Source organism: Pelobates fuscus, chromosome 4 (genome assembly GCF_036172605.1).
Source record: "Pelobates fuscus isolate aPelFus1 chromosome 4, aPelFus1.pri, whole genome shotgun sequence".
Lineage (NCBI taxonomy): Eukaryota > Metazoa > Chordata > Amphibia > Anura > Pelobatidae > Pelobates > Pelobates fuscus.
The window spans coordinates 366,700,103-366,717,576 of NC_086320.1; the positions used below are offsets into that span (position 1 = coordinate 366,700,103).

Consider the following 17,474-nt stretch of genomic DNA (forward strand, 5'->3'; position numbering starts at 1 on the left):
ATGGAACCAGGCAGGGCTGCCCACTCTCGCTGCTCTTATTCGCGCTCACCCTGGAGCCGTTCCTGGACAAAATCCGTAATATCCCCGGGATATCAGGCCTCATATATAAAACACAAGAACACAAAGTAGCTGCCTACGTGGACGACATGCTATTCTTCTTAGCTGACCCCCTTGAGTCGCTCCCACTACTCATGAGAGAATTTCAGTCGTACGGAGCTCTATCGGGGCTTAAACTTAATCTGCCCAAGTGTGAGGTCCTGAACGTGACGGTACCATTGGTGTACGGAATACATGCCCTATCTCGGGCTCCGGATCACACCCGAGGCGAAGAACCTGTACGCACACAACTATACACCCCTCCTGGTGGACATCCTTGACGACCTCAAGAGATGGAACTACAACCACATCTCCTGGCAGGGTCGCATAGCGGTCATTAAAATGAACGTCCTCCCGCGGATATTATACAAGTTCCACACCATACCCTGCACGATTCCACAAACATTCTTTAAAACCCTTCGAACGGCGTTCCTCAGATTCATATGGAAGGGAGATAGAGCCAGGATTAACCATGACACACTTTGCCTTCCCAAACCCTAGCCCTGCCTAACCTCCACAAATACTACCAGGCAACGGTTCTACAGCGAATCAGGGAACTACACCTGGCAACCCCTCATAAACGGTGGATCTCCTTATGCAAGGAAATCACGGACAACCATCTCCACCTCTTCCTCTGGCACAAAGAGGCAGACGCCAAAAGGGACCTAGGGGAGGACTCACCCATCACCCAAACTCTTAAGCCGTGGACCCGGTTGAGGAAAACACCCTATATTTCGCCCACTCCAGGCCCCCTGATCCCCATCGCTCATAACACGTACATTGGAGACGGAATACCACCGCTCGCATGGCCACTAACTAGCCAGGACGGATATATACCGATACATGCTGCAATATCAGACGTGGGGATGAAGACGTTGCGTGATATGTCGGAGGTGGAGGTACCCACGATGATGCACCAGTTTCATTATGCCCAACTCAAACACTTCTACCATAACCTGCCATGTAAGCACAGATTGCACAGGGACCTATCGTGGTTTGAAAAGCTATGCTTTCAGACACCGGAGGCAGACGGCTCAGTCTCTGTAATGTATCAACGGATGGCGACGGGGGAGAAGGAGAGAAAAGATACCTTCAAAAGGCGTTGGGAGGATGTAATGGACAAAGAATACACGGAAATCCAGTGGGAGCAAATATTACTGCTGCAGCATAAGAGCTCCTCCAGCTCACAATACCAGGAGACAAATTACAAATTGCTGTCCCACTGGTACCGCACCCCCTCCCTGCTGCACCGAATCAACCCCGAAAAACCAGCTACATGTTGGAGATGCGGGACTGGGACTGGAACCCTACATCACATCTGGTGGGAATGCGACGAGCTTAAGCCATACTGGAGGAACGTGGGGGAGGAGATACATAAGATACTAGGCGAACCAGCGAGCCTGACAGCAGAACTTACCTTACTACACCACATGGACTCAACGCTCTCAGTATACAAAAAATCAATCCTTAGACACCTCTTAAACGTGGCGAAGGCACTGATACCCTTGCTGTGGAAAAAGACGCACCCGCCAACGATCGAGCAGTGGAGACACAGAGTGGATGAGGTGCAAAAAGCTGAGTCTGCAATAGCGAACCTACTAGGCAGACAAGAAAAGCACGCGGAACAATGGGGACCCTGGTACCTGTACCGTTCGCAAAACGCAGACGTGGATTAGGGGGAGAGAGGAGAATTATGGGACCCGGGCTCGTCAGGCACAAAATCCCCGCTTTTACACTAACTCGCTCTACCCTCAACCATGGGGCTGGGGGACAGGCGGGCATGGCCTCTGGCGAAACTTAGGTGGGAACCACAATTCTGGCAGGGACTAATTTATGGGTGGTGGGAGTGGGGGACCACCCTCTGCATTCAGAGACACCAGAGTCACGCATGAGGTCCGCGGGGCATCGCTCACTTTCTTACAAACCTACACGTTCAAAATGATAACCAATACCGCACCACACGAACTACATTGCAAGGGCTCACACGGGAGGAAGCTTGCATACATGGTGAAGGAGCATAAGGCACGCGAGACACATGCCAGCCCACGTATCACATGCACCCACTCATACCCCTGAACGGCTGGCCCCTCATATACACACGAACCAGAGGCCCGAGTAGATAAGAGATGGCATACCTGGGTACCAGGGACCCTTAAGGGATACTAGCTAGAGGGAACACCTCAATCACCGACTTAAGGCACTTAGCCAGTTGAAAGGGACAGAGGAACCGACGATCTACTGGCCCTACCCGAACATTGACCCATGATAAACTGATGCCCACTCACCCACGAACAGTAGGACTATGCTCATGGCCTCACCTACGATACCAACCCCGTTCTGCAAGATCCAAGCCTCATTTCGTGCCTAACTTTATCTGACCCCTGATTTGGACGCAGTCAGATGGGTTGCTAAACTACTACCCATAGCCTGTACTGATCTAAGTGACCCCTTATTTGGAGCCATGGCGACCGCATTCACCTACTTTACTTTTGACTCCCTGCAAATTGCAACTGGTATTGGCAGACAACACATGGGAGGGGGAGGGTGGGCGGGGGAGGGGGGTTGGAGAGGGGGGGGAGAGTTCGAAAATTGCCCACTAGTGAAGTGATATTTATGACGTACGGTGACCTGCGTGTCACCTTCTTCTACGTGATTGCATGTCAATTCCAAATGATATTGTTAATGTTATAAAATGTCGGGACCTGTGTGTCCCACACGAAGTTTACTTATGGTTGAATACAAAATGAACAACAAAATATTTCAATAAACACATATTTACAAAAAAAAAAAAAAATAATAGTTTCCAACGTTTATCCAAAAATATTGAAAGAAGGCCTGAATTAAAGGGACACTCTAAATTCAAAACAAATATTTATTTTGTAGATATATCCCAAATGACAGCAAGCATGCTTATACATTTATTCATTGGGGTATAGCTAAAAACCTTTTGCAAAACCTGCATTTCTCTTGTCTGTAGTTTTCCCTTTCTAACCCCACCCAACTTTTCTGTCCAACCACAGACTTCCCAATGAAGTTCAATTGCTATGTGTTCTGGGCAATTTCTGCCTCTAGAGTTTAGCTCCATTGATCTAACAAAACCAGGAAGTAACATGACCCGTTAACTAGAAAAGGCCAAATGGGGGTGTAACCAGTATACCGTATATACTCGAGTATAAGCCGACCCGAATATAAGCCGAGGCCCCTAATTTTATCCCAAAAAACTGGGAAAACTTATTGACTCGAGTATAAGACTAGGGTGGGAAATGCAGCAGCTACTGGTAAATTTCTAAATAAAATTAGATCCTAAAAAAAATATATTAATTGAATATTTATTTACAGTGTGTGTATAATGAATGCAGTGTGTGCGTATGTGTGTGTGTATGAGTGCAGTGTGTGTATGAGTGCAGTGTGTGTGTGCATGAATGCAGTGTGTGTGCATGAATGCAGTGTGTGTGTGCATGAATGCAGTGTGTGTGTGTATGAATGCAGTGTGTGAATGCAGTGTGTGCAGGGCCGGTGCAAGGATATTTGCCGCCGTAGGCAAAAAACATTTTGCCGCCCCCTCCCCCCCCATATGTCCTGACTTCCCCTCCTCCTCCCTCAGTGGTCCTTACCTCCCCACCCCCGTGTTCCTTCACCCCCCCCAGTGGTCCTGACTCACCCCTCCCCTAGTGGTCCTTACCCTCCCCTCCCCTAGTGGTCCTTATCCCACCCCCTCCCTCTCATAGTGGTCCTTATCCCCCCCCATCCCTCCCATAGTGGTCCATATCCCCCCCATCCCTCCCATAGTGGTCCATATACCCCCCCCCCTCCCTCCCATAGTGGTCTTTATACCCCCCCTCCCTCCCATAGTAGTCCTTATCCCCCCTCTCCCTCCCATAGTGGTCCTTATCCCCCCCTCTCCCTCCCATAGTGGTCCTTATAACCCCCCTCCCTCCCATAGTGGTCCTTATCCCCCCCCCTCCCTCCCATAGTGGTCCTTATACCCCCCTCCCTCCCATAGTGGTCCTTATCCCCCCCCTCCCTCCAATAGTGGTCCTTATACCCCCCCTCCCTCCAATAGTGGTCCTTATCCCACCCCCTCCCTCCCATTGTGGTCCTTATCCCACCCCCTCCCTCCCATAGTGGTCCTTATCCCCCCCTCCCTCCCATAGTGGTCCTTATCCCCCCCCCTCCCATAGTGGTCCTTATCCCCCCCCCTCCCATAGTGGTCCTTATACCCCCCCCTCCCATAGTGGTCCTTATACCCCCCCCTCCCTCCCATAGTGGTCCTTATCCCCCCCCCCCTCCCTCCCATAGTGGTCCTTATCCCCCCCTCCCTCCCATAGTGGTCCTTATACCCCCCCTCCCTCCCATAGTTGTCCTTATACCTCTTTTTTTTGTTATTATAAATTTTTTTATTATTTTTTTATTATATATTTTTTTCGTCCCCCCTCCCTGCTTGATACATAGCAGGGAGGGGGGCTCCTTCCCTGGTGGTCCAGTGGCAGTTCAGTGAGGGGAGAGGGGGGCTGGCAGAGCTGTACTTACCTTTCCTGCAGCTCCTGTCAGCTCTCTCCTCCTCCGCGCGGTCTGTGCAGCTCCCTCTGTCAGCTCCCAGTGTAAGTCTCGCGAGAGCCGCGGCTCTCGCGAGACTTACACTGGGAGCTGACCGAGGTGCTGAACGGACGGCGCGGAGGAGGAGAGAGCTGACAGGAGCTGCAGGAAAGGTAAGTACAGCTCTGCCAGCCCCCCTCTCCCCCCAGTCTGTATTATGGCAATGCAAATTGCCATAATACAGACTCTGACTCGAGTATAAGCCGAGTTGGGGTTTTTCAGCCCAAAAAATGGGCTGAAAAACTCGGCTTATACTCGAGTATATACGGTAATTTATAAAATATTCAATTTCTATTGAAATTATAACTTTTGCCAAGTGAAAAACAGAGGATACACTCTTCACACATAAATCTATTCAGCAAGCTAAGTGCTTTAGGGGTCTGGAGTGTCCCTTTAAGTCCATGGAGTCTAAATATGAGACTCCACTCAGCATAACCGTATACTCTTTGCTTAGTAGTGAATGCACTGTCTAATGCACTGTCAAATGCACTTTACAAACACACACTAACTATAACTTTATAATCTATTAACTATAACTCTTACCCTGAGATGGGCGGGCAGTGTGTGACGTTGGAGCGCACGTAAGCCGCGATCCCGTGGACCAGGAAGTAGGGCAATGCAGCAGCCGGAGCTATCAGGGCAGTGAGAGCCCGGGACGCTGGAACGCCGAGATTTTGAAAGCAGCGAGGTATAAGCAACAGGCTGAGCGGCGGAGCAGCTCCTACTAACCTGCCGAGAGATTAAGGTCGGTACACCGATACCCAGTTTATTTGCTACGGATGGTTGTGGATCTTGTGAGCTGCTGCGGAGGAATGAGGCAACATAGTTGCAACATTGCGACGTTGTAGCTGGGGTATCCACCTGCCCTCCTGTCATCTCTTCCTCCGAGAAATCCTCCACAGGTCTGCCGCAAGTTTTGCTAAAAACTCCATAGAGACACAAAGTAAGGCTGTAACTTTGGGGCACTCACCTGTCACGGATCTTTACCCCCCTGAAGTTCATCATCTTGTTTAAAACGGGTCTGCTATCGGGCTGTTTCTGTTGCTCGCGCCAAGTGCGATAAGTATATACCTACAGTTTGATGGTACTTGTGTATGTATATAGAAGAATGACTTTGCTAGAGGAGAAGTAAAACTCTCTCAGCGTATACGAATTAACCACTTAATTAATTTTTGTGGATAAAAAACGTATTTGTCCTCCTGTTTGCCACCAAACCTCTACTCTACATCTACATTTATATTTGAGAAATAAGAGCTAATTTAAAGGGGCAGTTAACTGGTGCTGCAGTGGAGAGGAAAGATTTTTGTTTTCTCTTTTTTTTTCTCTCTTCCCTTATTCCATTTTTTGATAAACAAGAGACAAATAAGTGATAATTTAAAGGGACATACCCGGTATATTTTGATAAATAAGAGACAAATAAGGGATAATTTAAAGGGATATACCCGGTATAGCAACTTGGAAAGGAACATCCGCTAAAACCGACATAAGAAATACTCATTAGCAGTAAACCCTAGCGGAGCATAAAGTCTAAACTGGAAGTCCAGCACACATGCCTGCAAAAAAAGATAAAGTCCAAAACATGGACAAAAAGAAGGCAACTATAGGCACATTTTATTCACCTAAAGTGCCTAGTACAGACTTAGAGAGGCAACGCAAGTCCCTACCGCTAGAAAACGCTCAGCTCTCCGCCCTTCAAACATCAAACATATCAGAGGACGACTCACTATATCTGTCAAAAAACTCGCAGGGTCTGACACAACAACTGCTAACTCAAATGTTGGACAATTTATATAAAAAGATTCAAGCGGATATTGAAAACAACTCTAAAGATGTCAGAGCAGAAATTGCTACTCTCTCAGAAAAATTCACTAACCAGGCAATTGTATTACAAAAAATCCAAGAGGAATACGAACAAATTAAAACATCGTATATACAGCTAGAAAAGAGACTGCAGGACACTGAGAAGAAGCTGACTGACTTAGAAGATCGCTCCAGGAGAAACAACGTAAGAGTCAGAGGTATACCGGAATCAATCTCACAAGAAGAATTATACTCGCACCTGATCAGTCTATTTTCTAAAATACTACCTAGACAGACGCTGGGCCCCGAGACCTTTGAAAGATTCCACAGGCTGGCTAGACCCAATGGAACCGATAAATCCTATCCAAGAGATGTCATGATTTGTTTCTCGAGTTTTTGGATGAAAAATCAAATAATGCAGAAGATACGGAACGGGATCCTCGACACGGAAGAATGGAGCCATTTAAAAGTTTATCAGGACCTATCCCAGAAGACAAGACAAGCAAGAAGAACCTTTTCTGAAGAAACGGTTATCCTCAGGAATAAGGACATAAGATACAAATGGCTGTTTCCGACGGCAATTATGGTCTTCTTCAAGGATAAACCATACACTTTTAGAGACAACTTGGCTCTAAAACAGAAGATGATAAGTTTGGAACTTATCCCTTAGTCAAATCAAACTCTCCCCTCTCTTTTTTTTTTTTTTTTTTTCTCATTAGAAAAGGTGTTAAAAGGTTCTAGGCACGGTGTAGGTGTCACCCACTCATGAATACAATGTATATAAATATAGAAGACTATATAACTATAGACTTACATACAGCACATACAGAGTAACAAAGGAAGATTTGTATATACACTCACGTAAGGGAATATGAGCATAAAGCATAAGTCACACTTAATCTATAGCATAAAGCATAAGCCACACTTATCGTTACACCATAAAAGGTATAAGTACAGAAAGGAATGAATGAAGTGAGTTTCACAATTGACACAAGCTAATGATGATTTGTATATATAGCAATATAACAGATATGAATATAAAGTATAAGCTACACTTATAAACACACTATAAAACGTATATGAATAGCAAGGAATGAATGAAACGAGTTTCACAATTGACACAAGTAAATGATGATTTGTATATAGTGTAATATAAGGGAAAATGAGTATACAGCATAAGCTACACATATGGATACATTATAAAATGTATACGAATAGAATGGAACGATTGATGTGTATAGAAAGGAACGAATGAGCGAGTTTCACAACGGATAAAAGCTCACAATTACATAAAAGGAGGAGAAGGGAGATTATAGATCAAGACAAGAGCCAGGGAAAGGAGTATTAGAAGACAAAACAGGAGGATAGAATTGCTTGAGGAAAATATAAAAAATAATAGAAGGGGGATAGATTCCGTGCAGGATAAAAACGAAAGAATACAACTATGCCTTTAGAAATAGGCTTGACAAAAAGAAAGGGAAAGGGAAATGAAACGGAGAAGGTAGAAAAGGGAAGGAGAAGGGAAGGGGAAGGAAGGAAGGAGATAAAAGAGAAGAGAAAGGGGGAAAAGAAGGGCAGAACAATATGAAGGTTAGAGGGATCATAACAAAGAACAAAAGGCCCAATTTCCTGGTCCAGGGTCCTGCGACGGCAGCAGGGTTAAATATGAAGACTACTCAGAGTACTTCATATTATGGTTTGAATGAGGCATTAGAAAGTCGGAGCTCCACTATGGGGTCCAAATACAAAGGACCGACCGGTGGTAGTATGAATGTGGTTGAGTGTCGGATACTACGTGAGGGGAGGATAGAGGGGTGGAGGGTGTGGGGTGAGCTGCGGTAGTATGTCATTAAATATACTAACTATTAACGCAAGGGGCTTAAATTCAGGTCAGAAAAGAGGATATTTGTATAAATTACTGATTGACAACAAAACAGATATTGGTTTCGTCCAAGAAACTCACTGGTCTAACTCAAAGCCCAAACTATGGAATTATAAAAAAATTCCCAGTGGTACACAGATCTAACCTGGTGGGAAAGGGCAAGAAAAGAGGGGTGGCAATCTTTTTTTCAGGTAGATTAAAATACGAGCTGATACATGAGGAGACCGACCCGGGTGGTAGGTTCCTTATAGTGATTGTTCGTATTAATGATATTTTGTATACCCTGGTAAACGTCTATGCTCCAAACCAATCCCCATATAGGTTTTTGGGAAATCTGATGCAAAAGATTGACCGCGTGTCGTCTGGTAGCTTAATTATAGCGGGGGACTTTAACTGCACCATAGATGATAAAACAGACAGGAATAGAAGCAAGTCCGCTTACATAGATGGTAAGCAAAGAACAGGCCTATCAAAGATGCAGACTATCATGGCAAAAAACTGTTTATATGATGCCTGGAGAACGTCTAATCCAGACGCAAGAGATTATACGTTTTTTTCACACGTTCACCAGACATACACTAGAATTGATTATTATTTGGTAAAACCTGAAACCCTGGAGCGAGTTAAGAAAGTGTCAATTGGACCTATAACATGGTCCGACCATGCCCCTGTAAGTTTAGTTATAAAAAACAACCCTGAATATAAATCTAGAGATAAATGGAGACTTAATGAAAACCTATTAAAATCAGAAATCAGTGTAGACGCATTACGCACTCAATCTAGATAATTTTTTGAAAGTAACGACTCAGGGGACGTCTCCAATGCCATGCTATGGTGTACCTTTAAATCATATATCAGAGGATGCCTCATAAAAATGGGTGCTACTATAAAAAAACAGAAAGGAAAAGAGCTTAATGAGCTTTATATCGAGCTGGCAAAACAAGAACGTCTACACAAATTTACCATAGATCATAAAATCTTGGAGGGTATCAAAGAGATTAGGGGAAAAATATTAATTAGAACTCAAGAAAGGATTGACAAAGCTATGTTAACTCTAAAACAGAGATGGTACTACGGAAATAATAAAATAGGGAAAAGCCTTTCAAATAAATTAAAAAACAAAAATAAACTTCAATCTATAAACTATATAACTGTTGGAAGCAAAAAAATGATCTCTCCAACTCAAATTGCTAAAGCATTTGAAGACTATTATAAAAACTTATATAATATAAAATTTAACGAACCATCCGAGGGTGAAACAAAACAGTTTTTGGATAAATTGAGTTTACCAACTATATCAAGGGAGAAATTAAGCCAACTAAATGCCCCTTTTTCTATTCAGGAGATTAGCAATACCATTAAAGCTTTAACAGCAGGTAAAGCACCAGGCCCAGATGGCTTTTCTTTAATCTTCTATAAAAAACTAAGTGGTATAATCTCTCCATATATATTAAGAACATTTGAAGATCTCGCTAACCATAAAGCCATCCCAACGGAATTACTCCAGGCCACTATAATACCAATCCCTAAGTCAGATAAGGACCCTACGTATACTTCAAATTACAGACCAATTTCTCTTATAAATCTAGATATTAAGATATACTCAAGAATTCTGGCTGACAGATTAAAACAAATTATACCCAATATTGTACATATAGATCAGAGTGGATTTGTAGAGGGCAGGGGCACATCTGATAATATTAGGAAACTACTGAATGTCCTATACCATGCAGATCAAAGCTTGTCTCCCTTTGCGGTGGTTACCCTCGATGCCGAGAAGGCTTTCGATCGGGTCAACTGGAAGTACATGGAAGCAGTACTGGGGGCCTTCGGCATCGAGGGTTTCTTTAAGGAGAGCACAATGGCGCTATATAAGGATCCGCAGGCAAAAGTATCAGGACATATGTTCCAATCAAACTGGTTCCCTATTAGAAATGGGACGCGACAGGGATGCCCTTTGGCACCCCTGCTATATATCCTGTCCATAGAACCATTGGCAGCCGCGATCAGACAGAATGAAGACATCAGCGGGCTAAAGGTGAATAAGATCGAGAACAAAATTGCATTATATGCAGATGATGTCCTACTGACCCTGGCAGATCCTATTAGATCTATCCCAGCCGTATTTCGGCTTATTAACGAATTTGGTATACACTCGGGCTATAAAATAAATATAAAGAAAACACAGATTCTGCTAAAAGGCCTGAGCGGACCAGGTCTAGATAAACTTAAAAAAGATTTTAAATGCGACTGGGAAACAAGTAATATAAAATACTTAGGGGTAAAATTTTCTCTAGATTATAGAGAAACTGGAGAACTCAACTATACTGATATTTCCACCTACTTTAGGAACACCTTAAAAAATTGGCAGGGATTGGAACTCTCTTGGTTGGGTAGGATCGAAGCAGTAAACTTTTATCTCCTTCCTAAGTTGACATACCTATTTAGTAATCTCCCGTTGAGGGTAACATACCAGACGATACGCGGTCTCCAAAGGCAACTATCAAATTATATCTGGCAAGATAGGAGACCTAGAGTCTCACTGGAAATACTACAGAGAGACTGGAAAGAAGGGGGGATCCGTTTCCCAGATATACAGAAATCATATATGAATAACATGGTGGCACACCTAATTAAGTGTGACAACTACACAACGGCTAGACCAAACTGGTTGGACATTGAAAAATCAGACCTTGGTGGTTTGGAACCTTTATCACTTTGGTGGTGTGACAGTGAACCTCTAAAAAATATAAGATCTAGCAACCCAATGAATAATACAATGATTCACACCGTTAAGTACTTGAAAAAGAAATATGGAACAAAACATATATCATTAAACGCCCCACTAACAATCCTAAAATTCTATATAAAGGACATAAACATACAAGAATGGGAAAACGGTGGCGTAGAAAGAATAGCGGAACTTTTAAATAACAATAAAATGCTGCCATTCCCAACACTACAAGCTAAATATAATCTCCCAGCGAAGGAAATTTTTAATTATTTAAGAATAAAATCCTTCACTATGGGGAAAGATTTTTCGGAAAGCTCCCCAATGGACCAATTTGTAGCATCTCATCATAAAAAAAAAATCGCTTCCAGATACAATCAATTCGCAAGAAGCCAAAGACAAATAGACAAAGCGCCAGCAATGTATAAATGGGAGCAAGAACTTGATTTTTCATCCTCAGTGGAGGATTGGTTGTCGGGTTTACAAGCAGTAAAAAGATATATACATGGGGTGAATATACAGGAAGTGTACTTTAAACTAGTATACCGTTGGTACCTGGTCCCTATTCGCCTTCATAGATTTCAACCCACACTCCTACCAGACTGTTGGAGATGTGGTAGGGAGTTGGGTACATTCTCCCACATCTGGTGGGACTGTGAGGAGCTGAAACCAGTGAAATCGATCGTAGTGGAACTGGCAGACTCTATGTTTGACGTTCGGACTGAGATTACGCCCCAAATGTTCTTGTTCCATTTAGACCTTCCAAAAAGCAACACAAAAGTAAAAACCCTTTGGATTCACATCTGTATGGCAATAAAAATAGTTATGGCCAGAAATTGGAGACAAATGGGTGGGTTAAACTGGCAGGAGATATGTATACAAATGGAATACCAACGCAACATGGAAGCTGGGATAGCCAAGATATCCAGAGAAAAATATAACGAAGTTTGGGCCCCTTGGGTTAGATTTATCAATCACAACATAACCCCCCCCCCCCCACAGAGATAGTTATCCGTAGATGAGAGAATGGGTAGCAGGTATGGTTAAGGTTAAGGTGATATGTACGACATGTATGTTTGTATGAATGCAAGGATGTAAGATGTAAGATACAGCAGAATACTGTTTAATGAAGATGCTTACTAATGCACGGCTTGACAGGCACTTAGAATTATTATTTATTGAACTGTTACTGGAAAATAATTGCTAGAACCGTGTTTAAAAACTATACAGTTGCAAGCTGTGTCTTTACTTGAATTGAACTTGTTTTATAAAAAAAAACGAAAATAAAGATTTATATATATAAAAAAAAAAAAAACAAACTATAACTCTTACTCTACAAAGCATTCACATAGACACTCTAAGAACCAAAATCACGTAATATTAATGTAATGACTTTGGTGTATTGATGCTGTACCTTTACTTGGCCTATGTAAAGCAAAGAAATGTAAGTGATGCGTCAGACTAACAGCAAGTAGGAGAGCTTCCTTGTTAGAGAACTTCAATTTTCAAAAGTTTTCACATTCAGCATTATCACACACAGTGTGATGCCGAATATGTCCATTTATTCTCTTAGAGAAGCACTGGATTCAGTTCCCCTTTACGAGAAGCATTTGATTGGTGGAGTGAAGCGATTTCTGCACATGTATCCTATGTCCTTAATGCTGCTTCCATAAGCCATCATAACTGGTAACTTCATTGCAGGTGGAACGGCTCCAGTGAAGGGAATAGCCCAGTATTGGAATAAAGATAAGTTCAAGTTTGAAGGCACCTAGACCACTGCATCTCATTGAAGTGGCCTGGGTGCAGTGTCTATGTCCCATTAACCCTGCAATGTAAAACATGGCAGTTTTAGAAAAAACTAAGTTTACATTACAGGATTAGGACTCTCTCTAGTGGCTGTCTATGAGACAGCCACTAGAGGCGCTTTCTTGATTCTCAATTTGCATTCCTACGGGGAAGGCCTAAAGCCTGCATGCACTTTGGGGTTTTCCAATGCTGTGTTGTCAGAGGAGGCGGAGGACATCAGGTAAGTGAATTATTTTAATTTTTAACCCTTTAAATTCATGGCATGGCGCTTAGGGGCAGTGGATCACTATAGTGTTAGGTATACAGTTTTGCATTCCTAACACCATAGTGTCCCTTTAATTACTTTTTTTTTATGTATTCCTTTTTACAAAGAATGGTCCAGAATATAAATTTAAGCAAATCAATACTCCAATCGTAAAAAAAAAAATATATTTATTTTTAAAGTTAGAGAGAGCTCTTTTAACGGTTGTGTTTATTTCATCACAATTCATTTCAGAATTACATAAAATGCTTACTGTGCCTTCACAACATGGATGTATTTTTCACATTTCTGTGCTTGACAGACCACCCTCTAGCTATCTGAAAAGAATATATATATTTTGCTTTGGCTTCATCAGTTGTCTCCCTACTTTTATGTGATCAATGCTGTAGTGTCAACTTGTACTTCACCTCTTCTGCTAGATCCGTATCCCTTTCATTATTATTTAATGAGAAGACATCATATAATATTTACTGCCTCATGAGAGTATGCTTATATAGTGCTGATTTGCAGTCCTTGGGCTTAGTGAGACTTAGAAGCTATAGACGGGGAGAAGTGACAAATAGCAGGAGGATATCAGGTCCCCTTGCATCATACATTATTGTAAAAGCCAACGTACAATGCAGACAGTTTGATACACACTGAGGCTTTATTGAAAGGTTCAAGGTAAACATCACTGGTCAAACAATGCGGGGCAAAGTATGACTAAAAAATAATGGGAAGATACAACATCAGACAGGTAACAGATAAAAGATACAAGACAAATGGGAAAAAAAGTGATTCATGGAACTGAAAGATTTTTGGCACATCAAAATGAGCAGATTCCGAACATTTGAAATCTAATTTAGTCAAGGACAAATGACATTAAAAAGCACTTGGAAGAGGAATTTGTAACAATGCACCTGACAGGGGATGAATGGGGGCAGTGATAATAGGAAAGTGGCCATCCATTCTCCGGTGAATGGAACACTAAACAAGTAAAACTGCTTCACCGTGATAAGATGTAACAAAGCCCGTGGAATGGAATGTTGTATGATAAAAGGGGCGATAGGATGTCCGACATAGATTCATGGTTTTATTTAGAAGCTTGGACAAGCACTCGTTTAGTTTAGACAGTCAATGTCTACCCTTCTACCCCAGATGACTGTAAACTACATTTCCCATGATGCAGCCTCAAAGCTGGCTGGCATTATAAATCACTGTTCTGGTTATCCATTTTTCTCCTAGTTAAAACTTTGTACGGACAGAGTTTTCTGGCTCAGAGGATATGGATTCTCTTGTTCAACATCTGCATGTGGTTTTGTAGCTAATGTCTACCCTCGTGTTTTTACCACGCTGCCCAATATAGGCTACAAATGCTCGCAGTTTATCGAATAAGATCCATGAACTTGTGGCAATAATGGCAACTGATAGTGTAGATTTAGTCGCTGTTACTGAGACATGGTATAATGAGAAAAATGACTGGGACATAGCAATACCAGGGTACTCTTTATATAGAAAAGACAGATAAGGCAGGAAAGGGGAGGGGTGGCCCTGTATGTGAAGGATAGCATAAAATCTAGCCTAATAAAAGTTAGTGAGGTGAACATAGAGTCAGTTTGGGTTACGTTCGAATTTGGTAATCACACAGTAATTCATGTAGATGTGATTTATAGGCCCCAAGGACAAATTGAAGAGTTAGATAATCTACTAGTTGAGGAAATAGCTAAAATGACAATGAAGGGGGAAGTTATCATCATGAGTGACTTTAATCTTCCTGATGTGAATTGGAAAACAAAAATAGCTGCTTGTGCCAGGAGCACACATATTCTAAACTCCCTACTGGGATTGTCTCTAAAACAAGTCGTTGAGGAGCCAACTCGTAAAGAGGCCATACTAGATTTAGTGTTAACAAATGGAGATTTGGTATCCAATATTACTGTAGGTGAAAGATTAGGATCCAGTGATCATCAATCAGTGTGGTTTAATATAAGAACAGTGACTGAGTCACACCACGCAAAAACAAAAGTTTTAGACTTTAGAAAAACAGACTGTTCTAAAATTAGAATATGTGTATAGGAGTCATTATCAGACTGGAGCAATTTAAATGGCGTCCAAGAGAAATGGGATTATTTAAAAGTTGCACTACTGAAGGCAACAGAAGATTGCATTAGGCTTGTCAGTAAAAGCAAAAAATTCAAGAAACCACTGTGGTACTCAGGATGGATTTCAAGATCAGAGACAACATGGATTTACTTCAGGGAGATCATGCCAAACTAATCTTATTGATTTTTTGATTGGGTAACTAAAATCATAAGAAAAGAAGAGTATATATTGCTGGACTAGCCAGCTCCACAAACTCTAGGGTAGGTTACACGAGGTATAAGGGGCTTAACCCCAGGTTAAGTCGAAACAGAGAGGAGAGAGAAGAAATGGAGAGACACTCACCAATATAGTGAGTGTAGTCCAGATTATCTCTCAAAAGAATATACCTATTAGTATAAATGTCACATAAATTGAAAGGGGAAAAAGAGGGGGGAGGGAAGGGGGGGGGTTAAACCTTTATTAGCACAACATAAGGAAGTATAATAAAAAATGGTAAATAGGTTACCAATAAAGAAAGAACATCTCTAAATAATGGGTGAGTGAAATAGAGTTAAAATGCTCAGATGTAGGGGATATGTCCAGGGTAAAGAGTACCTGGCTAGCTTCCAATTGTCTATATGTAGGTATATATATGCCTATCTACCTATTTCTATACTGCTTTTTCACTTTATACCAATGTTCTGGTTTAATTTATCTGTACTATATATATAAGCAGTTCCCCAGTTTACCTACATATAATTGGAATTGGAAGCTAGCCAGGTACTCTTTACCCTGGACATATCCCCTACATCTGAGCATTTTAACTCTATTTCCCTCACCCATTATTTAGAGATGTTCTTTCTTTATTGGTAACCTATTTACCAATTTTTATTATACTTCCTTACGTTGTGCTAACTAAAATTATAGATCAGGGTGGTGTAGTAGACATTGCTTACCTAGATTTCAGTAAGGCTTTTGACACTGTTGCACATAGAAGGCTTATCAACAACCTGCAATATTTAAGTTTGGATTCCAATATTGTTGAATGGGTGAGGCAGTGGCTGAGTGACAGGCAACAGAGGGTTGTAGTCAATGGAGTATATTCGAAGCTTGGGCTTGTCACCAGTGGGATACCTCAGGAATCTGTACTTGGACCCATTCTCTTTAATGTTTTTATTAGTGATAGATATTCGAAGCTTGGGCTTGTCACCAGTGGGGTACCTCAGGAATCTGTACTTGGACCCGTTCTCTTTAATATTTTTATTAGTGATATTGCAGAAGGTCTTGATGGTAAGGTGTGTCTTTTTGCTGATGATACTAAGATATGTAACAGGGTTGATGTTCAAGGAGGGATAAGCCAAATGGCAAATGATTTAGGTAAACTAGAAAAATGGTCAGAGTTGTGGCAACTGACATTTAATGTGGATAAGTGCAAGATAATGCATCTTGGATGTAAAAACCCAAGGGCAGAGTACAGAATATTTGATAGAGTCCTAACCTCAACATCTGAGGAAAGGGATTTAGGGGTGATTATTTCTGATGACTTAAAGGTAGGCAGACAATGTAACAGAGCAGCAGGAAATGCTAGCAGAATGCTTAGTTGTATAGGGAGAGGTATTAGCAGTAGAAAGAGGGAAGTGCTCATGCCATTGTACAGAACACTGGTGAGACCTCACTTGGAGTACTGTACGCAGTACTGGAGACCGTATCTTCAGAAGGATATTGATACCTTAGAGAGAGTTCAGAGAAGGGCTACTAAACTGGTTCATGGATTGCAGGATAAAACTTACCAGGAAAGGTTTAAAAATAATATCACGAAGTGTTAATTTACTGAGAGGGTAGTGGCTGCATGGAATAGCCTTCCAGCTGAAGTGGTAGAGGTTAACACAGTAAAGGAGTTTAAGCATGCGTGGGATAGGCATAAGGCTATCCTAACTATAAGATAAGGCCAGGGACTAATGAAAGTATTTAGAAAACTGGGCAGACTAGATGGGCCGAATGGTTCTTATCTGCCGTCACATTCTATGTTTCTATGTTTCTATGCATGATAAGGTTATTTACTAAAAGGTTTTGTTGTAGACTTTGATATTGATGTATTGTACACATTGTGATCAAGTATGTGGGTGTGCTACTTCCAACCTTTTTTTTTTTTTTTAAATTAAATCTAAAATATAGACAGGATTTAATTATAAGCAGTTATGGTAGGGTGTGGAACTGCACTCTATCCCTTTAAGCAGTAT

At 41.9% G+C, this 17,474-nt stretch overlaps 1 protein-coding gene across 4 annotated transcripts in view; it reads right to left on the reverse strand.

Annotated features, from left to right (window-relative positions):
* Positions 1-17,474, reverse strand: part of DPP6 (dipeptidyl peptidase like 6) — a 1,023,075-nt gene that overhangs the window by 155,706 nt on the left and 849,895 nt on the right. The window lies entirely within an intron of this gene.